The sequence below is a fragment of the Pongo abelii genome, chromosome 1, assembly GCF_028885655.2.
Source record: "Pongo abelii isolate AG06213 chromosome 1, NHGRI_mPonAbe1-v2.0_pri, whole genome shotgun sequence".
Lineage (NCBI taxonomy): Eukaryota > Metazoa > Chordata > Mammalia > Primates > Hominidae > Pongo > Pongo abelii.
In genome coordinates this window covers 40127530-40151870 of record NC_071985.2, presented here as the reverse complement: position 1 = coordinate 40151870, position 24341 = coordinate 40127530, and the positions used below count along the sequence as shown (strand labels likewise).

Sequence of the window (24341 nt, the reverse complement as noted above, 5' to 3'; positions counted from 1 at the left end):
TCGCATCGATGTTCCTCAGGGATATTGGCCTAAAATTTTCTTTTTTTGTTGTGTCTTTGCCAGGTTTTGGTATGAGGATGATGCTGGCCTCATAAAATGAATTAGGGAGGATTCCCTTTTTTACCTTTTTTACCGTGGAATACAATACAGCCATAAAAAGGATGAGTTCATGTCCTTTGCAGGGACATGGATGAAGCTGGAAACCATCATTCTCAGCAAACTAACACAAGAACAGAAAACCAAACACCGCATGTTCTCACTCATAAGTGGTTGTTGAACAATAAGAACACACAGACACAGGGAGGGGAACATCACACACCCACGCCTGTCCAGGTGTGGGGGGCTAGGGGAGGGATAGCATTAGGAGAAATACCTAATGTAGATGACAGGTTGATGGGTGCAGGAAACCACCATGGCATTTGTATACCTATGTAACAAACCTGCATATTCTGCCCATGTACCCTAGAACATAAAGTATTTTAAAAAAAGAAGAAGATGTCTCACTGGGCTAAAATCAAAGTGTCAGCAGGCTGTGTTGCATTCTGGAGTCTCTAGGGGAGAATTTGCTTCTTAGCTATTTTTAGCTGCTTAAAGCTCTCTGCATTCCTAGGCTGGTGGCCTCTCCCTCCATCTTCAAAATTAGCAGTGTAACATCTAGCAGTGTAAATCTCTATGACTCTGACCCTCCTAACTCCTTCTTATAAGGAGCACTGTGATTACACTGGGCCCACCCAGATAAACTGGGATCATCTCTCCATCTCAGGCTCTTTAACTTAACTACATTTTCAAAGCTCCTTTTGCCATATCACCTCACATATTCACAGGTTTTAGGAATTAAGGTGAGGACATTTTGGAGAAGGGGCCATTAGTCTGCCTACTACGTGTGTCATTTTTTTTTTAAAACAAGTAATCCATGTTCACTATAGAAAAATTAGAAGACACAGAAAAGTTTAAAACTACAGACTACAGAAAATAACCACCTTCAAAATAGCTCCACTTCGTTAAAAAAGAAAACCCAACTAAATATTCTCACTTTATAATATAATATGATCATCCTTCCACATCAATAGATATAACCCTATGTATCAGCATTTTAATGACTGTACAATGTTCTACTATGATATTGTACTATAATTTTTGAACATGTAGGTTTACAGCTTCCTGTACACTCAAATAATGCTGTTATCAACAACCCTGCTTATGCATATTTGTACATTTGTCTGATATTTTCTGAAAGTGAGTTTCCAGAAACGTACTTGCTGTGCCAGTAGCTGTGGCTCCTTTTAAGGCTTTCAATATCAATGGCCAAAGTTCCCTACAGAAAGCTTGAGCCAATTCACAGACTCTTCTTCAGAGCTGGGGCCTACCATCCAGGAGCTCAGAACCCTGGACAGAATCAAACGTTCAGTACTTTACCAAATTGATAGATAATTGAAATTCCATCTTTGTTTTAATTTGTATTTCTTTGATAGACAGTAAGGTTGGACATTTTTCATATATTTATTTTCTACTTATAGTTCTTTTGTTACTTACCACTTTATGTCCTCTCTATATTAAAGTGCTTAAATTTTTCTTCATTTTTAATAGATCTGTATGTTAACCCTCTGTCATACTTTCTGCAAACAATTTTCTCACTTTGGCATTTTTAAATTTTTTATTGAGTTTTTATTCCATGGGGTTTCTATTTTTCTTGTAGTTAAGTCTGTCAATCTTTTTATTTAAAGTATCTGCCTTGAGTCTCATGCTTAGTATCATGGCATCACAGTATCATGAGCCTCACTCACTCTAATATTATAGAAATAATCTCTGCTGGGGTTAGTCATCCATCTTGATTGTTTTGCCCAAAATATATGTTGGTCCATTTGCTACAAGGATTCTGTGGAAGGAGCTACTTGAAACATGAAGATGCAACTCCCTGTGAGGTTGACAGCAGGTTCTAAATAACAAGCATATCGCGTGGTTATGTGCAAAGCCTTAGCAGCGGTGTCTTTAATTGGGGTTATGAGCGAGGTCCTAATTCATTGTGCTTTTTAAACGGAGTAAAGAACCTTCAGAGAGAAAGGACCTATCACCTCTTTCTATTCAGTTGTGATAAATATGACCCAGCTTGTGCTTTTCATGGTGGAACAGTTTATTTTAATTTTCCATGTCGTTTATTTCCCCAGCTCTTTGGATCACTGAGGTGTGGGCAGAGATTCTATGAGATGAGGTCCAGGCCCATGGAGTTCTTGGCTCTGGCTGTGCCGCTCTAGGCTAAGGCCAATAGGGATCGGGGGAGTGAAGGGGTAGAACTTAAAGAAGTAACTTTAGGAAAGTAGAACTTAAAGAAGTAACTGCAAATGACCTGTGGACTACTGCCCACTGCTCGGGGGGAGACATTTCTTTGTTCTTGTCTCACCTGGAGGGGTAGCTGTGGACTCACTCAGCATGTGTTTTCTGCTGAGTCTGGGCTGGTGAAGGAAAGCCAGGCTGGCATGGAGGGGACCCTGCTTACCAAACAGGTTTTGATGCACTGCAAAAACCTAGATTTAGAAATGAAAGTACTTCAATTTTCCTGAAAATCTGAGTCTCAGAACTTTCCATTGAATAGAAGAGTTGCATACAGAATTAACTTCCTCCCTGCCTAGGTCTGCAAATGTGGGAGTAAAGAATCCACTGGGGACAAAGCCCCATTACCAAGGACATCCCTCATTAAGTAGGAAAGTGGACCTGCTTTTTAGTTCATTTTCCCAACAGGTGGTTATTGAAGGCCTGCTTCCATACCTTTGTTTATGCCGGTCCCTCTGCCCAGCATGCCTTCCTATGCACCCACTCCATGAGATCATAATTTTCAAGCTCCAACTCAACATCTGCCTCTAACTTAAAGCCTTACTCAACATTTCTCCAACCTTTCCGTCTCTTCTCCTCTTCCTCCTCTCAAGCCCACTTATACCAGTATTGTTTAGTGGCTTTGGAACCAAATGAACTTGAGTTTAAACTGATTATTCCACCTAATCCTTGGTACAATTAGAATTTGGGCAATATTGACTTAACGGCTTTGAGCTTCAGCTTCTACATCTAGAAGATGAAAAGACACTACCTTACAGAAGGGTGTTGCTTTGTGAATTAACTGAGATAATGCATGATATGAGTAAGAGAAGGTCTCTGGCTTCCATGTGCTTATGTTAACTGGTTAAAACCATAGCACAAGACAATAACACTATCAGAAAAGGGACACAAAATGCTTCAGCAGTACAGAAAAAAAGAGGTCTTGTCAACCTGGAGTGATCAGGAAAAGTTAATGGAAGTGGGAGCGTTAAGCCTCTTAAGGGGTAAAGTCTACCAGGTAAAGCTTGTGGGAAGGACAGGGTTGATTGAGGGAACTCTATAAGCCAAAAGTAAAGAAGGAAAAATCAGACTCTGTCCAGAGAAAAGGAAATAGGTTTCAGCAGAACTGTTAACAAAATAGAATTTTGTTTTTAAATTTTAAAGCTTCAGAAACTAAAGATCTCTAAGCATAAACTGATATCATTAGAATTATTTTGAGGAAGATCAACTTAGTGATTGAATAAAGTTTAGAGGGTATTCACTAACCAGGTAAGAAGGAAATACAATCATCCATATTGAAAAAACAAAACAAAACAAAAACCGACTTAATTCTGGAGCCAATAAAAGTACAACAAATTACCCAAATTACAACTTGACTGGATGTGAGGAAATGGATGGAGATGTTCAAGAGAACTTGGAGTATGGTGGTATGGTGGGGGCGTTAAAGGAAAATAAACGCTTAGAGAACCACTGTTTGACATGCTGGGATGGAGATCCCAGGAGAAGAAACAATCCAGTGGGAATTAGAAGCAGTAGAGGTTAGGAAAATGGTTGGCTCACAAGATAAAACTTTGGAGTTTATTCACATGAATTGGTCAGTGGGAATTATGTGGATAGATGAGATATCCAAAATATAAAAGAAGACCAGTGACAGAATCTTAAGTAATTTCTACAGTTTAGGGAGCAAGAAAAGGAAGCAAGACCAGGAAAACGCAATATCACATCCATATCTGCTTGTGATATTTTTCCTTCATCTGCTATTTTTCCTTCATTCTATGAGGTTCACTTCATTTATTTACATTACCATTATTCTTCAAGGTGTAACACAATACTAACATAAAGTAATTATTAATAGTTTGAATTTATTGAGCATGTACTGGGTGCCAGGCATCACTCAAAGTATTTTATGTATATTACCTCTTTCCCATAACCACATGATGCCAGTGCATTAATTATACCCATTCCACAGATGAGAATTCAGATTCAGGGAGGTTTAATGATTAGCTAAGGTTTAACAGGTAATAAACCAATCCAGGTTGTGTGGCTCCAAAAATCAAATTCTAACTTCTTTGTCACACTGCCTTTAATGAGTCCCCAGTATCTTTGGGATAAGATGCAAAATCTTTGTTTTTATTTATTTATTTATTTTGAGACAGAGTCTGGCTCTGTTGCCTAGGCTGGAGTGCAGTGGTGTGATCTCAGCTCATTGCAACCTCCCCCTCCTGGGTTCAAGTGATTCTCCTGCCTCAGCCTCCCAAGTAGCTGGGATTACAGGTGCCCAACACCATGCCTGGCTAATTGTGTGTGTGTGTGTGTGTGTGTGTGTGTGTGTATTTTTAGTAAAGACGGGGTTTCACCATGTGGTCAGGCTGTCTTGGACTTCTCAGGTGATCCACCCACCTCGCCCTCCCAAAGTGTTGGGATTACAGGCATGAGCCACTGTGCCCGGCCAAAATCTTTATTTTTTAAAGCCCTATGTGTGATCCCAGAAATACCCTATATGAGAATCTTGCTATGTACTGCAGTGGTGAGTAGCAAATCTGGCCTCTGCCTTAACAGCACTTGTGCCTTTGGACTAAGTGCTCAACCTCCTGGGTCTTCATTACATCTTCTTCAGAACAGAGATAACACTTATCTTACAGGATCAGTGTAAAGGTTAAATGAGGAAGGCATGAGTAAAGTGCCTAGGAGCTTTTGCTATTACTATTATTGCTGTTATTGATAGGCACTCTCCCACCTCCATTGATAACTCCCTCCTCACCATGGACCTAGTCTAAATTTCTGTCTGTGAATCTGACTTCTCAGGTAGCATTCATCTGTGGTGTTTTTAATTGAATGGACTGCTTATCCCCAGGGAAGCAGCATTTTACAGCGGGGCTTAATGGTTGTAGAATGTCAAAGGGGTTTGCATACCTGGGGAAAAACAACTTGACCCACTCAAACTCGGTTAGATAAGCCATGCAGCTGATGAATGAGACTGGCCCAAGCCCTCATTCCTTTCCTCTTTCTGATCTGCCTGCCTAAAAATGCCAATACCCTGACTTCTGTTCCCTATGGGGGTGAGCAACAAGCAGCAGGGGTACACCTCAGCTCCAAGAGAATATGCCACCTGAGCATACACTGTCCCCGCACCGGCCAGCTCCTCCCCTTCCCTACCCCAAGCTGATGAATCGGGTTTGTTGACATTTGGGGCCTAGTCCCATGAACAAAGCTAAATTCCCTGAAGCGCGCTGTCTCCCAAGACCTTTCCCTTGAATGCTACAGCATCTGCTCCTGCCAAACCTCACTCCCATGTTCCACTTCCAAAAGGGGAAAGCATATGGTCTGCTATTTTTTGCCAAAAACTGATCAGAGAACAGAACTCAGTTCTCATAAAAATTGCACAGTACCTACTTCTCTTTCCTTGCTGACAATAAAAATGAAACTTGAGTTCAGGGAGCTATCTTTCGGGAAGGAAATATTTTTCATTCAGATCCAACTCCTAACTCTGTCAATTCTCACCTGCTCAAACTTCCTGACTGCCAAGGGAAAAGACTGTGAATAACTGAAATTATAATTTTGTTAATAATTATATTTTATACGCAATAATTTCTAGATATTGCCACTGAAATCCATTGATAATTTTAGAAACTTCCTTACAGAGGTAGAAAGGAATCCACAGTATTTTTTTTCTATTTTAATTACTCACTGAATAAAATCTGAAAGTGTTTAATTATTAGATTTATGCCTCAAGATAAGTTCAATGGTAATTACAGGATGTCTTTTTTTATTCTAATTCCAAATAATTAAATCCCAAACACATTAGATCATTATGATTATAATTAGAATAAAGGTGTCTTACATTTGAAACCAAAGTTTGGCTTTTTGTTTAACCTTTTTTGTATCTCATCAAAGGGTAACGCCTTGGAAAGAAATCTGTTTCAATCTCTCTAATGCTGCTTTAAAAGAAAATTTTAAAAATTGTCTGCAGAAAGGCTTTTCCTTTGCAATATTGGCAGGGAGAAGTGAGCACTGAGCCTTCGGGTTGCTTGAGTTTCCAAGGCATGCTGACTTTCTACTGCCATTTGTCATCCTCGGACACAGAGAGAACTCAGAAACCAGGCAGAAAGGTGACAAAGGTGCGGCGGGAACATCAAGGCAATCAAGGGAGAGGATCCGTAAAATAATCCATCACCTCCTCCCACCCCAATTTGTCAATCAATTTGGGGGTAACTTTTTCTGAGCTCTTCTACATTAAAGATAAATGGATGAAGATGGGCTGGGATTGGTTAGAGACCTTAGAGAAAGCCACACAGAGACTAGAAAATCTAAAGCAAAAATTCACAAAATAAGACCTCTGACTAAGGCTCAAAAGGTCTTTTATGCTTGGGCCCAATAACTAATTGAGAGAAAATATGCCCATATTTTTGGTTTTGTTGATAAGGCTGTTGAAACTCTTGCTAGGATGGCTCAAACAGTGTATGAAGTTAGCTTATCATCCTTCAGATATCTTTGCACCGGGCTTTGGGATTTGAGAATGGGTAAGGGTAATACTTTGTGGTTTCAAGGAGGAGTTGCAGGATGAAGGTTCAGGAAGGAGAGGAGACACACATTTTTAAAAAGAATAAATAAACCCCTATGTCTTCCCCTGCCTGGTAGACAGGAGGAGAGCACTTGCTTATTGGAAAGCATTTGAAGGATAGGGAGGTGAGAGCCTGGGAGGAGGGAAGCAAAAAAGCTATAAAGAGAAGTCCAGAGAGCAATCCTAATACTTAGAAAAATGTCACATTAAAACCTCAGCTGCCGGTGGCTGGAGGGAAAGGAGTTCCAGACAATAGCTGAGGGGACAAGTTGAATCTTGTGTTCATTCCTGTGGTTAAAACAAGTCTGTACGACCACAAGGAAAATTCCATTCTCCTCAGACCTTAACTCCCTGCTTACCTGAGCTGCAGAGACATTTTGTTGAAAGGCTCCTTAAAGTGAGAACTGGTAATGTGCAAAGGCCTGGTGGCCCTCCTTCCTTAACCTTTCTTCTGTGCCTGCACCTTCACATCTTAAGAATTACCTCCTTTTCTTTGAGGGGCCTGATAACAACTTTGACTACAGTGTAAAGAATAAAGCAGGGTTCAGGAAAAGAACAAGCCCCCTCGACACCTTCCCCACTCTCCAACCGCAACCTGCACTTGTTTTCCAAACCCTGAGACCTGTAGATGGCAAATAAAACTATTCACTAATTCAGTAAGTGCTTATTGAAGGCCTATAATGCTTCAAGCTCCATACTAGGCATTTACAGAAGACAACCAAAATCAAGCTATTATGAGGAATGTCCAAGTCAGGAGGCCCAAGATATATGAGATTCCATATGCTGCTGATTGTGTGACAGACACAGTAAATGTTGTACATTGTGACCATTGAACGTGGTTGTTTCCCTTCCTTTTTTGGGGTTTTCATGAGTCCAGCTGACAAGTGGACTGCCTGCTCGAGTCAGTCTAGACAAGCATTGCTCTTCCTCACCCAAAATCCCAACATCTGCTCCTTTCTTCCCTCCCATACAAGCCTTAGGTCACCTTGCTCTCCTGTTAGAGGAAGGAGATTATCAATAATTGCTCTGGGTCCAGGGGAAGATGGAAAACGAGTTTCCTGTCTTATCTCCTTTGATGCCTAATTCAGCAAGTTCTGATGAACACACCTAGGAGAGGGAGAATCTACTCACGGAGGGATGGATGATGGTAAGATCAAGCATGTCCCCATAGTGAGAAAAAAATAACATCAAGAGTATAATGCTATAGGCCAGGCATGGTGGCTCATGCCTGTAATCCCAGCACTTTGGGAGGCCAAGGTGTATCACAGGTCAGGAGATGGAGACCATCCTGGGCAACATGATGAAACCCCATCTCTACTAAAAATACAAAATTTGGCCAGGTGTGGTGGCATGTGCCTGTAATCCCAGCTACGCAGGAGGCTGAGGCAGGAGAATTGCTTGAACCAGGGAGTCGCAGGTTGCAGTGAGCCAAGATCTCACTACTGCACTTCAGCCTGGTGACAGAGCGAGACTCCGTCTCACACAAAAAAAAAAAAAAAAAAAAAAAGTATAATACTATAGAAAGGAGGTATGTTTGAAAGACTGTGGCACTTAATGGAGATTGTAACTTATTTACAGTTGAACTGGGAGAGATCTGTGACTTGACGTGTCCTCTGTATTCATCTACAAAAGATTTCCATACACCCCAATATGTGTTTCATAATACAGAAAGAGAGCTATAGGAACTGATCAGTGCCCTCAGGGAGCTTATGGCAGTGATGTGCTGGTAAATTTTAATGATCAGTTTTTCAAGGGAAAAAAGTTCTGCTTTCTAGCTTTGGCCAGTTTCCATGGTGCAAATATTCCCACAATGGTTGATTTTTAGAAACCAAGAAGATATCACTGAGAGAGGAGATGGGAAGACATGTGCATAGTTAGCTCTTCCTAGGCGCTATGAGATGGCTCTTGAACACCAGTGGCTTAAATTCTAGTATATTGATACAGATAAAGACAGGATACAAAAGCAGCACCTCCTGATCAATTGACTGATTGACATGGATGAAAAATCTTTAACCAAGACTCAAGGAGGAACATATTTTAATGGTAGCAGGGCAAATGATGCTAGGTGAACGGTATCTGACTGTATTGCCCCTTCTGGTTCCTCAGAAGCACAAAGAACCATGGGAAAGACTACAGAAACTTTGGAGACAACCAGAATCAATCCTCCACCCTGCCTCTTAGAGAAAGGGAAACTGAGGCATGCAAATGTGAAGTGCTTTAGATTGTCTTTGCTTCAAACATACCATTGTCATGGATAGTTTTGGTTTCCCTGCCATTGGGCTGAGGTATTGGGCAGAAATGCTGCCGATTAACTGCATGCTTGAAAAAGGAAATCATTCAGAATCCACTGGGGCTTTCCAAGCACCTGTAGAGGACAAGTGACTGTCTGTACAGATGATGGAGAGTGGGTGAAGGTACCACCAGCATGAAGGCACAGACTCTGTCTGAATTTCTTATTCAGTAACTTGCCCCAGATGTAAGCCTTCCTGTAGAATAGAAACGAACTGAAAAGTCTGCCAGGCTCTGGCTGGCTTAGCCTTTGAATCATTGGTGAGAAATAAGCTCTGTCTAGGAAGGGAAAAAAAATACATTCCCCTGTGAAGAACCCCAGCAGTAATTTTCTGGGCGGGAGAACTACTGCTGCATCTCTTGGGCAAATGTAATGGGATAGCAAAGTCTTTGGTGCTGAGGAAGCTCCAGCTCCTTTCTGCCTGTAATTCATGATCCCTGAGACAATTATGAGCAATGAAAAGGCATAAGTCAAAGGAACATCGAGCATAGCTAGATTTAGGAAAATAACACATTACATTTAAATATCCATATATATTTAATCTGTGTTTAATAATGCAAGGAATGCATTAGTCAAGGCTTAGGCAGATTACACATTTATGTTAGTTACAGAAAAGCCTGGCCCTCTGATGTTCCCCAGCCTTGACGCCACAGGAATGAAAACTTCTGGAGGAATGGAGCGTGTCATTGCAAACCCGGGGCACTGTGGAAATGCAAATGGAGAAATTGCAAAGGTCATCACAAAGTCAGGCTTGCTGCAGAAGATAGCACTGTGGGTGAACAGGAGATACCCAAAGCTCCAGCTTCTGGACTGACTTACTCCATTTGCTACCTTCTGCAAGGCACGGCTGGGGGTAGGAAGTAATGTCATAGAGAAACAGAGGGACCTGACTCTCTATTCCAGCTGTTGTTTTATCTCAGATTTTCTCTCCTGTGCTTGGACTTTAAGCCTAGATGACCAGATGGAGAATGGCTGCCCAGGCCCCTAGGGAAAATCAGGACATGTCTCCAGGGGGCAATGCCTAGGCTCCAAAGCTCTTGCTACCATCTAGAGGGATGAAGCAGATGAGTGTAGTCAGGGATGAAGAAGGAATGACAAGCATGCCCAGCCTTTAGTGCAGTCATGCTCCCCGAAAAGCTGGAAAGAGAACCAGTGGGGACACGATGCCGTACCTGCCAAATACTGTCTAGGACCTGGAGAGAGGGAGTAAGAGGCTATACTGCACAAGAAGCATAAGAAATTCTCCTGTTTGATTTGGCCATCACTCAATATAACAATCATAGATCCCCGAGCACTTTGTCCTTGTCATGACTCCCTTACTCTACTTGGGCAACTCATTCCCCAGACTCTAGAGTCCTGCTCCGTGCTCTAAGTTACTCCCAACCTCGACTAAAGCAGTCTCAGGAACAAAGTTACAGGAAGAAAATATCTCAGAGGCCATCTAACTCAATCTTCTGATTTTACAGATAAGAAGACTGAGGCTCAGAGAAGCAAAGCAGCCCATCCAAGTTTCCCCAATGAGTAAGTAGATAACCAGGATGAGGTCCAAGTCTCATTCCAGGGATCTGGCCATATACAACACTACCCTTCCTATTAAGCACTGTATAAGTTTTGGTGGTCTGTAGTAAAAGGAAGGCAAGCATGCATTAAATGCCGGACACTCTGCTAAGAGCTTGAATATACATTATCTTTAAAAGATATAAAAATATATAAAATATATCTTTAAATATATAAAAATAATAATCTACTCAGTAAAAGTTTACAGTGAAAAAGGAAGCTTAGCTCTAATTCTGGCTCTGCCACTTTTCAACTATGATATTGGGTTGGTCACTGCACTTCTCCAGGTGTCCCTCTGCCCCGACATCTGCAGAGCCTCCCTACTTCATCCACTGAGTCACTGAATAGGTGCTAGTCTAGTCCAAAGCACAAGTGAAGGGATAAGGCAAAGGAAACCTAGATGGGGCAGCAAATGAACATGCCCCTCACTGATGGCTGGAAGAAACAGAACTGTGATGAAGTTGCAGATGTGGCCCAATCCATACTTTTTAGTAAGTCACAAAACACGTCTATTTTCCCATCTGTACTCTAGAACTACTCATCCTAACTCCATCCCTATAAAAGTCATTCCATGAGTCAAAACACGCCAATCTGTCCCAAGAAAAGGACAGCAAGGAGTATCTCCCTAGTTTGTTTCAGGCTTCCTTTCAACAACTGATTCCCTCAAGATTCAAACTATTAAATATCTGAAATCTAATCTCACGCAAGGCTCCTGCCTGGGAGGGAAAGCCAAATTACCTCTTGGTGTCTCTTTAGGTTAAGCACAACTTTGAGGAGTAGACTCATCCTAGCAGTTGGAACTTGGAAAAAAACATGAGCTGTGACTCACCAGTCATTTTGAGCCAAGTATTTTGAATTTGCTCAGGGCAGGAAAATGGCCAGGAGGGTGGGATGGGAAGGGGAAGGGAAGACTCATATGGCTAAGAACTGTCTGACTCTGTTCCAAAAAGGCAAGTACAGGGGAGACTCTCAGAGCGTATGTTCCTGTTCCTGTTGTTTCACTGCCAGGAGTCTCCTAAATCACTGTGAAATGACTGCTTTCTGCCTACCTCGATCATGTATTATGGAGCATTAATAAATAATGGGAGGTTGTAGGACCAAAAGGCAGGAAAACCCAAAGGGAAGGTGATGGAGAGGCATAATTTAACAAGTAAATGAAAGAAGCTATTAAATCATAGTTAAATTATGCTGGCACTGGCAAAAAAAAAAAAAAAAGAAAGAAAGGATTTCCCACTGCAAAATGCTTCCAATAAAATACTGAAATTTCTTTCATGGCTGACCAAGGCATCTTCCAATCATAAGGATAAGGATTCTGTGGCCTCTGGCTCCCATTAAATACTGAGCTTGGGTATGGTCTCTGAAGACAGAGAGTTTCAAGGTGCTTCTCAGTACACAGCTTTCCTAGGATGGGTCACATTCACTATTAAATGCCCCATCTATGATGCAGAAATTGCTAGGGACCTCTGTAGCCAGTTCATGAATTCTACACCTATTTCTCTATTGACTCCCTGGTGCACAATTAGGGGGTCCCACCTAAGGGGAGGAGAAATTGAGGTTTCCAAAGTTGTGACTTAAAAATAACCCTTTGACTGTATGTACAAGCTTATGCTTCCTCAAGTACCATCACATCTATTAACAATTTTGCATTTGCTACTACCTATCAGGTAGAAGGGGAGCTCTTTCAGCAGGGAAGCCATATCTTGTTCATTTTTGTGTGCCCCAAGCCTAAAAAAATGCACCTTTAATAAATATTGAATTGGATGGATAGATGGATGAATGGATGGGGGTGGGGGCAGGGTGAATGAATGAATACTCACAGCCGAGAGGCTCAGAGAGGTTAAATGACTTGCCCGGGACTGAACTACATAGTGTCAGTGTAGCAGCCAGTAGCCAGGCTTTCAGAATCTCAACCCTGTGCTCTTTCAACACACCATGATATCTCTCTTCAAGATCACATAGTAAACTAGATCAAAGCCAGTATATGGGACCCCTGTAATTCCACACAAGCAAAAAGCAGACACATTTTTCTCTGCTGGGATTGTAATTTTGACTGTGGCACAGACTGACGTTCAGCATTTGAAGGACCTTTAGGGTCTCTGCTTCTGAAGAAAGTTTTTGGAATTCCCTAGCGGAAGATCCACACAGAAGCCAGGACGCTTTGCAATGAGGCTCTTGGTTATTTTTTTTTTCCCAGGGATATTTGCTTTGGTCTTGGCAGAAAAACTTGCTGCCATTCAATTTCTCAGACATGCTGGGGCCCCAAGCGCCAGTGGGAGAAGCATATGTACCAACACGCCAGAGGAATACAGTCACAGCAGAGTAGATTTGTTTGGACAGGCAGGCTTAGTGGTCTGACAAGGTATGCAAGACACCCACCCTACTCTGCAGTTTAAGAAGGAGCTACTTAGCAAACGTATTGGTATTGGGTGGCTAGGGAATAAGTGTATCCCGGTCCCTGAATGGTCACAGATGTCCCATTGGTTGGGACATCTTTCAAGACAGTGAAAGGGCCTCAAAACCTCTCTCCAGGAAGTAACAACTCAGCCAAACTATACTTGCTTAGAAGAATTGTCAAACCAAGAAAGAAGACAACAAGTTCACTTTAGAGGGTAGCTCTCACTAGCAGGAAGTATGGTATAGCAGGAAGGGGCCATACCCTTGGCTTTGGAATCAGAGAGAACCAGGCTCCACCACTTACAACTTTCTACTCACATAATGTGAAGCAAGTAACTTAACCTCTTTGAGTCTTGCTTTCTTCCTCTTTTAAATGGGAATGGTCAATTAGTATTAGATTCAGCTATGAGTAATAGAAACTCTAAAACCCCTAGTGACTTAAAACATTAAAGAGGATAAAAATAATCTGGATGCAAGGGGTTCTGGACTAGTATGGGGACTGAACAAGTCATCAGGGATCCAGGTTCCTTTTATCTGGCTATTCTATCTTTCTCCAATGTGTGCTCAAAATGGCAGCAAGCTCTATACGCTTTCTCCAAACTCCCACCAGCAGGAAGGCAGAGCATGCATCATCCCCCTCGAAGAATCATCATCCCCCTCAGAAGTTCTACTTAACTCTTCCTCTTATGTTCTACTGGCCAGAACTTAGTTACATGGCCATACCTCTATGCAAGGGAGTAGGGGGCTGGGAGATTTAGCTTGTATTCCCAGTGGCCATGGGCCCAGCTAAGACTCAGAGGTTCCATGGTTCCATTTCTTCTTAAAACATATGAGTGAGTATTGGGGGATAATTAGTCTGTCCTGTCTAATCTACAAGATAAAATGAGATAATGGGTGTAAGTCATCTATTTCAGGGTCTAGCATGTAGGTAGCACTCCGTAAATGGTAATGACTGCTATAGTTAAGGTTGATGTACCCCCCACACCCAGGAATACATTTCCATGAGAAGTCTTGGCAATACCCAACACTTGACTTCATCCCAGGAACACAGTGTAATACCATCAGATTTATCACTGAGATCAAAGTGAAGATCCCAATAAATTCAAATAATGAACTTGCAGAGTGCTCAAAGGAGATAAGTGAAGATGTGCAAAGCCTTGCTAAACAGGACCCATGGGGGAGACGTTTGAAGAAGCCATCAGGGTTTTGGCTAGAAGGCAGGGGTCCTCAAAGCTGTGAAAGTCTGTTCTATCAGAGGTGGCTGCCAAGCTGTGCTTTCTTCTGCAGATGGCAAAAGAAAAAGATGTGAAACAAGGTGAGAGTTAGATGATACTGGGGTCCGCGTGTATTTAGGTTTTCAATCAGGAAATGGAGGAAGTGGAAGGGATACTGTCAATTTAAGGTAGAGCTGTTTTAATGGCTTAGTAGATATCTAATAAGCATTTTCTGAATCAAATAAGAAATTGCAATCTTTCTGGAGTAACAGAATATAGACATGAAGATTGTATTAGTCAATTAGTCATGGTTCTCCAGAGAGACAGAATCAATAGGTTGTGTGTGTATATATGTTTATATATACATCTTATATGTGTGTGTATGTGTATACCTGTGTGTGTGTATGTATGTATATACAGAGAGAGAGAGAAAAAAAATATTTATTTTAAGGAATTGCCTCATGTAATTAGGAGGTTGGCAAATCCCAAATCTGCAAGGTAGAAGAGCAGGCTGGAGATTCAGGGGACAGTTCATGTTGCAGTTTGAGTAGAAGGCAGCCTGCCACTGCCTAGAGAGTTCTCTCTTCCTTGGAGGAAGTTTGTCTTTTTCTGAAGGTTTTCAGCTGATTGAATGAGGCCCACCCACATTACGGAGGGCAATCTGCTTTACTCAAAGTCTACTGATTTTAAGGTTAATCTCATCTTTAAAAAAAATCTTCACAGTGTGCAGACATGTTTGACCAAATATCTGGGTCCCATGGCCTAGCCAAGTTGACACATGAGATCAACTATCACAAAGATCTTCAGAGTCTTATCCAGAAATAGAATCATACCCACTTGGGGACCTTCTGTTGCTATCAGATTTTCTTTGCTCAAAAAAGCTTTTAGTGGATAAAACAAACTGATTACTCAAAGAAATACTTTGAAAGGTAAAAGGGCATAAACAAAGAGGTTAGGCTCCAGGCATAGGTCATGAATTTTCCTTTCAGAGTTAAAATAATAATAATAAAAACCAAAGCAAGGGGAGGTGGAGTTGGGCATTCAGACTAGACAGCAAACTGAAATGTTAGAAAATGATTAAAGCCACAGGAGGTGGCTGATTGAGAGCCCTAACATATGAAAAGTCTGTTATTGACTAAAGCAGTAGATGGAAATTTCATAGAAATTAATTGAGTTTTTGCCCTTATTGCTCCCAACAGAAGCAGGGTAGCAGAGGAGGGCGTAGAGTGAGTAAGTGGGCATGCTGAATGTGTAAGTGTGTATGTGTTTATATTTCAGACATATTTAAATGGAAGAGAGAGGAATGGGAGAGGAAGGCAAGAATATAAATATTTAAGAAAGCTTTATTTTCCTGAAGCAAAGAATGACACTTGAAACCGAGGGAATCTCAATGTCCACCTTGCATTTCCATGACCAGCAAGAGAGGGGAACCCCTACAGGTGATTTGAGGGGTGCTGTGAACGTGCCTATCATCTCCCTTCTCCTCCCGTCATACTTCTTGGAAAATCTAGCAGGAGTCACTCCTTTGGGTTGTAGCACTGGATGGGCTGGTACATGGAGTAGAATCAGTCCTTGGCATTTAGGAGGTACAAGCCACCAGGCTCAGGAAGGAAGAAAGACAACTTCAGTGCATATCCAAATCTGAGCAGCATCCAGGAGGACTCCTCTCAAGCCCAGCCATGATTGTGCCTTGCTCAGCTCAGAAGACCCAGAGGCTCCCCCATCCAAATGAGTTAAGTGACAGCATCTTTACCCACACAACATGGCCTGACTTTCCCTCTTGGCCTTCCCTGCTGCTGCCCCTGCCCACATCCAGCACTCCAGCCCACCTTTCTGGTTCCAGCTCCCTGAACCTTTTCAAGGCTTGCCTGTCTCTGTGCTTTCCTTCGTGCCGGGTCCTCAGTCTGAAATAATCCTCCCCACCCCTTAGCCTATCCACAGAGTTTTCCAAACCCAGTCATATGCCACCTTCACCATGAAGTCCTTTCCTTTTTGTTTTAGTTGCAAAAGGAGTGAATTTTATTGTTTAAAAAATGCAGTCAAACTTGGAAAGTATAAAGTAAAAGTTTCTCTATGACGCACTTCCCACTGTGACTATTGAAAACAACAAACTGGTACCAAGGTACCAAGTTATAATAGCTGTGATCCTGTTATCAACTTGGTGGGTACCTAAAGCCCTCTGATACCCCCTTCTAGATCACTGAATAAGATTTCTCCAACCTCTGAACTTCCCTGGCATTTGGTACCCTGTTATGATGTTTTACCTTGTTCTGCATTGTGTTATAGTTATATCTATACTTACCTTAATTGATCCCCACACTTCAGTCTTTACTGACTAAATTGATTTGAGGGTCTATATTTCCCTGTCACAGAGCTTAGGACAATTGGCTCCACATTTGGTTTGGTCCATCAAACCTTTATGAACACGTGTTCTGGGCCCTATTGTCCTAGGGGCCAAGGATACAGAAACAAATAAAACACAGCCCAGCCTTAAAGGAACCTAAAGTTTAGGTGACCTTTCTTTCCCACCAAAAAACAAAAAGGCAAACAAAAAGTTCACAGAAGTGTTAGACAGTAATAACACAGAAGCAGCAGATCCTGAATCTGTGCAGGTAACACTCATTTGAACTAAGAATTGCTTTGGAAATATTTGGCTGGGCACAGTGGCTCACGCCTGTAATCCCAGCACTTTGGGAGGGTGAAGCGGGCGGATTACTTGAGGTCAGGGATTTGAGACCAGCCCAGCTAACATGGTGAAACCCCATCTTTTCTAAAAATACAAAATTTAGCTGGGCAGGATGGCAGGCGCCTGTAATCTCAGCTACTCGGGAGGCTGAGGTAGGAGAATCACTTGAACCTGGGAGGCAGAGGTTACAGTGAGCCGAGATCATGCCACTGAACTCCAGCCTGGGCAACAGAGAGAGACTCCATCTCAAAAAAGACAAAAAATGAAAAAACAAACAGACAAAAAAAATATTTAAGAGCACTTACAAAGCAACTATGAAATATGAGCAAATGATACTGAGCACATAGTGGGGAGCAAGGAATGAGAAGAAACATTGGTTGAGAGGGGGTTAAGTTCAAAGACTTTTGCAAAGCTTCCAGAGGAGTGTGACTGAGTCTGGTAGTTGAGCACCTCGGACATTATTTATGATGCATTGAAGGATGTCAACAGCATTCTTCCGGAGAATTCTGCCCGCAAGGGGAGGTCATTAAAAGAGGAGGCACTGCCACACCGGAATGGGTAAAGCCTTCCAGCTTCTACTTTAATCCTTCTGACCCGGGAGATGAATTTCTTTTTCTGTTGATCTTTTCTGTGCCTCAGTCATCGACTATTATTTGTATTTTCAACCAGCATAGCATATAGTGAAGAGGTGTTGATGTCAGACAGACCAGGATTCAAATGTTGGCTTTGACACATACCCATGGAGGGCCGAGGCAACTGGGAGCCCAAATTTTCTCATCTGAAAAATGGGAATAACAGCATCTAAATCACAGGACTATTGTGAAGATGAAAATTAATTGCGTTTGGGAAGGTGGCACGAAACAAATGCTCAATGCACGGGAGCTATTGTTATTGTTGGGCCCATTGCCTCTAACTAGAGGCAATCATTTTAAAGACAGGGAGAACCCATCTCATTCTTCTCTGTGCTCCCAGAGCTCAGCAGAGTTTCTGCATACCAAGAGCATACACTAACTGACACTGAATTTCCTGCTCTGCTTAAAGAATGCTGCTCCCAAAGGAAATGCAAATACACAAGCTCCTATATCAGCTCACCAAAGAGGGAGCCAACGAGTGAAAGGAGTGGATGAAAAGTATCCCATAAAGGGACACAATGTGGTTTAAGGGCCAGGCAGGGGATGAAAAGAGAGTATCAGTAAGTGCAGGTGTATAGATGACCAAAGGACATTTTCCAGTGGACTGGGCTTGAAATTCATTTTCCAAAACTCAGCTTCTTTTGTGTTTTCAAGACAGGGTTAAGTAGAAAGAGACAATTTATATTCTGCCCCATGTAAAGAAGGTATTTATGTGAAATATGACAGCTCAGTGTGCAAGAATGCAAACCACAGCTTGTGAGATAATGTGGCTATGAGGCAATGATCAGAAATCTGGAAGAAAATCGATCTTAAATCTTTACATTGATCCAAATATTTGAAAGTGGTAGGAAGGAATATGCTTGCTAAAGAGGGGATGAATATGGATGGCTTGTTCCAGTTTCTTTAGGCCTTACAAAAGCAAATTTTACACCAAACCTCACTCTGTATACTTACTTTACATAAGATCAAACTTAAGGGAGATGAGATCAATATTGAAGCTGTGTCTGAGATTCCATCTCTTTAATACCTTTCTCATTTCCTTTAATAGTAGAAAGAGAGCTAATCTCTGTCCTTCAAATAGTTGTTTTGCATTTTTTGATCATGGGGAATTAAATTGAATTAGATGGGTCTGGAGTGGTTATTAGAACCATTACATCTGGCATAATAGATACATCTAGAGAAAACATTTACATAAGGAAATCAAAGCTGGTCTCATTTTTTATCCAGTGCTCTGACCTCTTTGGAGTTCTGACAAGCAGGATTTATCTGAATATTTCTTAAGATGGTATGTATAACAGTAAAATGTACCCCCTAACATATCTACCTAAACCAGTATTTCCTTCTGAAAAAAGAAGAAAAAAAACTGCTTAAAAAAGGAGGTATTTTCGTATACTTATAGACATATTTTCCATTTGGATCCTTATTTGAATTTTACTCTCATTTAGGATATAATTCTGAAATCTCCATCATTAATGCTAAGCCTGGCAATATTCCATGAAAAAAAACCACCAATAAAACACAAAAGCTAGATGTGAAGAGGATTATGATGTCATATTAAAAGAAGGGAAGGGAGAATTAAAATAAAAGATCTATCTGAAATGATCAGAAATGAAATTCTCTTTGGGATAAAATGGTCTCTTCCAGAAATGCAGCCACTTAAAATAAGATTATAGTGATATTTTATAAGAACTAAAGCAGAATACAAACTATCTTTCCCTGAATGAACTCACAGTTATATACAATGAACAGTAAATACAAATAAGGCATTTTTAGGCTTCTCCATTTTGCTTGGCAATTTCTCAACACAAGCTCCTGCATTAATAAAATCAGGGGTCTGGGTAAATGATGCAAACTTTAGGGCCCTATCACATCAAAATCAGATTGTCCTGGGTATGGGGTGGGAAGATTCTGCATTTTAAAAGGGACTCCAGGTAATTCTAAAACCCACTGGTGTTTGAGACTCCAGTTTAGAGCATCTCTGGGAAGCACAGGGGGACCAGCACAGAATTCAAAGCATACTTCATATCCACCAACTCTATCTAATAGTCCAGAGTTTGAGCCCTGCCTATCTGTTACTACTAGAGTGACCTTAAACAAGTCACTTCATCTCTCTAAGCCTGTTTTCTCATTTGTAAAATGGGATAATTTGCTTCACAGGTTGGCTTGAGTATTAAGGAAGTGATGGTCCTCTATTAAAGCCCTGTAAGAGGCTGGGCACCATGGCTTATGGCTGTAATTCCAGCACTTTGGAAGGCCAAGACAGGAGGATAGCTTAAGGCCAGGAGTTCGAGGTCAGCCTGGGCAGCAGAGAGAGACCCTTCTCTATAAAATAACAATAATAATAATAATAATAATAGTTGGATTTGGTGGCACATGCCTGTAGTCCTAGCTACTCAGGAGGTTGAGGTGGGGGTATCATTGAGCCTAGGAGTTTGAGACTACAATGAGCTATGATCATGTTACTGCACTCCAGAATGAGACCCTGTCTCAAAAAAAAAAAACAAGAACAAAAACAAAAACAAAAAAAACACCTTACCTGATACAACTTATTTCTTATTACCATTATTGTTACTATTTGGCCACAAGTGTGATAACAAAAGAGAACTTTGTTTACCTGGCAACACTGCCACTGTCAAGAGAAGGAATATAGAGATGACAAATTAAGTAGACCAGAACATAACTAGACAGTGAAATTCCGTGTGATCATCAAATACATATTGAGAGTAAATATGAACAATTGGTTGGCATAGAGCTAAGATGAAAAAAAATATTGATGGGAATGACAAGGTAGAATTCAGTTGGGACAAAGCCTTCCTGATGTGCAAATGATCAGATCAGGATGGCTGTTGGGAAGTGTGTGGTTTTGTTTCTCGGAGACATCTGGACGATAAAGAGTGGTGAGACCTCTGACAGTCTTTGTAGAAGCCCCAGGGACAAAAATGAGAGAGGAAAAAGGAAGTTTCCAAATACTTGTGTCTGCGATGAAGAAGCATGGCTGGATGGAGGAAAGAAACGTTGAAATGGCATTTAGAAATTAGAGCCAAGGGCCAGTCCCTGTGGCACAAGCCTGTAATCCCAGCACTTTAGGAGGCCCAGGTGGGAGAATCACTTGAGGCCAGGAGTTCAAGACCAGCCTAAGCAACAGAGTGAGAGCCAGTCTCTACAAAAAAAAATTTTAAACTAGCCGGACATGGTGTCACGTGCCTGTAATCCCAGCTACCTGGGAGGATGGGGAGGGAGGATCACTTGAGCCCAGGAGTTCGAGATGACAGTGAGCTGTGGTAGCACCACTGCATTCCAGCTTCAGTGACAGAGTGCGACCCTGTCTCCAAAAAGGAAAAAAGAACAGAAAAGAAATTGCAGCAGAGGAACAATAAGGAATCCTGAGACTAAAGTTGATTTCCAACTCTGAAACAAATGATCACAACTCCAAAACTGATACAATTTTAAAATATTTCGCTGGCCAGGTGCAGTGGCTCATGCCTGTAGTCTCAGCACTTTGGAAGTCTGAGGCGGGCAGATCACTTGAGGCCAGGAGTTCGAGACCAGCCTGGCCAACATGCTGAAACCCCATCTCCACTAAAAATACAAAAATTAGCCAAACGTAATGGTGCATGCCTAAAATCTCAGCTACTCAGGGGGCTGAGGTGGGAGAATCTCTTGAACCTGGGAGGCAGAGATTACAAGTGAGCTGAGATCGTGCCACTGCACTCCAGCCTGGGCTACAGAGTGAGACTCCATCTCAAATATATATATATTTCCCTGATCACAAATGATGCAAGTTTGGTGACTAAAAGCCACAGCCCTGCCCTCCTTGTAGGTTCCTTGTATGTGTGGTTGGGGATGTGGAGGGGAGGAGGGTGCTATGCTTCTCCTGGAATAAGATCTGGAAACTCTCGGGACAAAAGTAGTTGCCTGTCAAAGGGCTCTGGCTTCCTTTGTGTCCCATGCTTGGGGTTTAGATTTAAAGCTCTGAGGATCCCTCCTCTTGGAGTCTGTATAAACTGATGTTCTTCCTGGAAGCTCTATGCTGTGCCTGGCTTTTACTCATTCTGTTCCCTTAGCAGGAATGTTCATCCTCTGCCTCTGACCTGTGAAGTCCCAATCATCCCCGAGGACCAATTCCAAATGTCAATTCATTCACCACCATCGCCCTTGTCATTGCATCCACTCCTCCTCTCTCTCTGACTTGTGTTAATGGTAGCTATGTGTATATGAATCTAGGCTGGGGGTTTGTCTTTGAGGTCAAGGACTATTTCTGAATCACTGTGTGTCTCTCTGGATCCTTCTTCCACCTAGCAAAAATGCTCAAAATATATATACTAATGATAGCCCTTTGTTCTATACCTTTTCTGAGCTTTGGAATGTCTCTCTGTACTGATAGAGCATCATGCAACAGATCCAACAGAGGAGGAAATAGCTGTGAGACTATCTGCCCATTATAGCAGGATTCAAAGAAAGCTGCTTTCATGCCAGGAAGCCAGGGGATCATAGTAAACAGCTGTCTTTAACCAAAGACTTTTGTTAGGAGGGATCTTCCACTATTGAAAGTTGAGACCCTGGGACCCTTGTCTGATCTATCTCTTCCATCAGACCTGCCACTTCTCACACAGTTGCATATGGACAAGATGCCTCATTTTGGTGTGCACTGGGAGATCTGGCCTATCCATGAAACTCTCCATTGGTTGCCTGTTGAAAGGGCTCGCTACCAATTTGGTCATAACACAGACCAAATTGAGGAGGTTAAAAGAGATCAAGTGTCTGAACATGGCTCCTTTGGACTCTAGAAGGAGTTGATCAAGTGTCACTCCAGTGCATGTGCTGTTTTTATGCACAGTATGGCTTTGAACATCCTGGTGAGTGAGTCCATGTTAACAGTATGTTCTCAAGCGGGAATATGCAGCTCTAGCTTCTGTTTTTAGAAAGCTCAGAGATTTTTTGCACTGGATGAGAATTAGATATCCAACATCCTCATTTCAAGAGGAAACTGAAGTCAGAGAGAACAAGGGATTTCCCAATGGTACATAACCTGCTATTGGCAAAGATGGGACCAGAGCCCTTAAGTTTTTCAACTTCTCCAGCAAATTCCTCATATCTAAGAGCAACGCTTCAGTTTCCTTAATAAAGTGCCCCAGATCCTCACGTTCATCCCTTTCAGAGTGCAAATTCCTACTTGGTTTACAAATGAGTCAAGAAAAGAAAATCTCCTCTGTAGGAATGTAGTGTGGGACCAGCTCACTTGAGTATGCAAAACTTGTCCTTGAGAGCTGCTAGCTCTTTACTATTTTTTTTGGGTTCAACAGTGTGCATGTCACCCCACCCTTACTGCCTGGCTGTCTTCACACATCACCTTCTCTGAGAGTGCTTCTCTAATATCCCCACCCAAAGAGCTCCCCACATATGCACATCCATTGACTATTATGTCTCTTTGCTTTTTCAATCTCCATGATAATTATTGAGACCTAAGATATAAGACCTATTTCCGATTATTTTGTTTATTGGTTGTCTTCTCCCACCAGAATGTAAGCCCCATGAGGTTAGGAGCCTCTCTGTCTTATTCTCTGTAGTATCTCTGGCTCCTAGAGTACTGCCTGGTACAGGGTTGCTGCTTCATTATTTCTTACTGTATATAAGAATGAATGAGTGAACTGAAAAGCAACTGAACTCTGGTTGTGCCTTACAGGTATAGCAGAAGTTGTCTGCACAGAGAGGAAGGAAGGAGACGATCTTTGATATGAACACTGCTGGCCAATGAGGTCCAGAATGTTAACAATTAATGGCCACGTTCTGCTAGTTAACTACAAAGCAAGAGTGAAAAGGAGATAATGTTGGACTAACCATTTGACTACATTGTCTGATTTACCCAAAAGGTGGTGTGGAATTTTGATCCGGTAGTGGTACATCATCTTTGATAATACACACTTACGCATAAGGGATTGTACACACCCGTATACACTCACTCACACTCTGCTATTGCCTGCTACCTATTAGATACTCCCGACAAAAGCTCTTAAACTAAAAATGACATGGTGTTGTTAAGTTTCTCAGGGAAATCCACCTATCTGTGGAACTCGAGAGCAGAGGGCTGGTCTCCGGAGAAAAATAAAACAGGGTCAAAAACCAATCTTATTTGTTATTTTTCACTGGAAATACATGGTTAATCCAAGAACTAGCAAAGAGGTGTTGAAAAAGATTCTCTGATGTCATTTGTTTTTTCTTTTTCTTTTTCTTCCTTTTTTTTTTTTTTTTTCTGAGATGGAGTTTCTCTCTTGTTGCCCAGGCTGGAGTGCAATGGCACAATCTCAGCTCACTACAACCTCTGCCTCCCAGGTTCAAGCGATTCTCCTGCCTCAGCTTCATGAGTAGCTGAGATTACAGGAGTGCGCAACCATGCCTAGCTAATTTTGTATTTTTAGTAGAGGCGGGGTTTCTCCATGTTGGTCAGACTGGTCTCAAACTCCTGACCTCAAGTAATCCACCCGCCTCAGTCTCCCAAAGTGCTAGGATTACAGGCCTGAGCCACCGAGCCCAGCCTCATTTGTTTTTTCATACAGATATATCTCATCTGCATTAGAGGTAGATCCAAGATTAAGATGTGAACATGTTCCAGCTTTAATTTCAGTTGTTTTTCTTTTTTAAATAAAGAAAAGCTAGCAATGCAATTTGTTTCTCATTGAGCACTATACACATTCAGCTATGA

General features: G+C 41.8%; 1 long non-coding RNA gene across 1 annotated transcript; it reads left to right on the top strand.

Moving 5' to 3' along the window:
* Positions 1-14217: 14217 nt before the first annotated feature.
* On the top strand, positions 14218-21972 carry LOC112130618 (uncharacterized). Its single transcript, XR_002912855.2, has 3 exons — positions 14218-14424; positions 15602-15762; positions 21709-21972. It is a non-coding gene; the product is annotated as an uncharacterized LOC112130618 (long non-coding RNA).
* The last annotated feature ends 2369 nt before the right edge of the window (positions 21973-24341 follow it).